This window comes from Verticillium alfalfae, genomic scaffold, assembly GCF_000150825.1.
Source record: "Verticillium alfalfae VaMs.102 supercont1.2 genomic scaffold, whole genome shotgun sequence".
In the NCBI taxonomy this organism is placed as follows: Eukaryota; Fungi; Ascomycota; class Sordariomycetes; order Glomerellales; family Plectosphaerellaceae; genus Verticillium; species Verticillium alfalfae.
The window spans coordinates 1,099,026-1,099,793 of NW_003315037.1; positions in this window are offsets into that span (position 1 = coordinate 1,099,026).

Here is a 768-nt window from a genome sequence, read left to right on the forward strand (position 1 = left end):
CTGCTCAGTTCGGGGCGGCGGCACGGCAGAGACGAAGTCGGTGCATGAACTGCTGCGGCTCCGAGTTTCATGTGCACTGCCCCTTACCTTAGGGGCATTATACTATAGGCTTATTCAGACCATATCTCGTCGGTTGTGTACCTAATCGACCGCTTGGTCGCCTCCATTATTCGGTTGCTCTAGCGCTGGCCAGCTGGATTGTGCGCGCAAAACTGGGGGGAGACATGGACCGATGCCCCTGGTTGACAATGATGGGCGGACGAACAAGGTTTGATCACCTGACCAGAAGAACAACGATGGCGAATAGAGAGGGGCATCACGACAGTGGATCGTGGAGCGACCTTGTCGTCTCGATTATCGTCAAGGGCGTCTAGCCCACAACTCTGATTCAAGTAAAGTATCATCCCTGCTGCATCCTCTTGAGTCTCTCCTCGGCCGCCCGCGCCCTGCGTTCGCGGTCCAGCCGCATCCTCATCTCGGGCGTCAGGCCTCTGGCCTCCTCCTGACGCCTCTCTTCTGCCGACTTCATGGGCCCCCGACTATCGAGCCCCAGCGGCGTGCCCTTCCGAGCCTTGACAACCGGGCCTTCGACCTTCAGTCTCTCCTCCTCTGCCTTGCGCCTCTCAGCCTCCTTGCCCTCACGCTCCTTGCGGTCACGTTCCTCGCGTTTGTCCGCATCGACCTTGGTCATGGCGGTCGGCACACCCGCAGCGTCCCAGTCCCACCTGTCCTCGCCGAGCTCTGAACGGGCAACGCGAAAGGCATCTC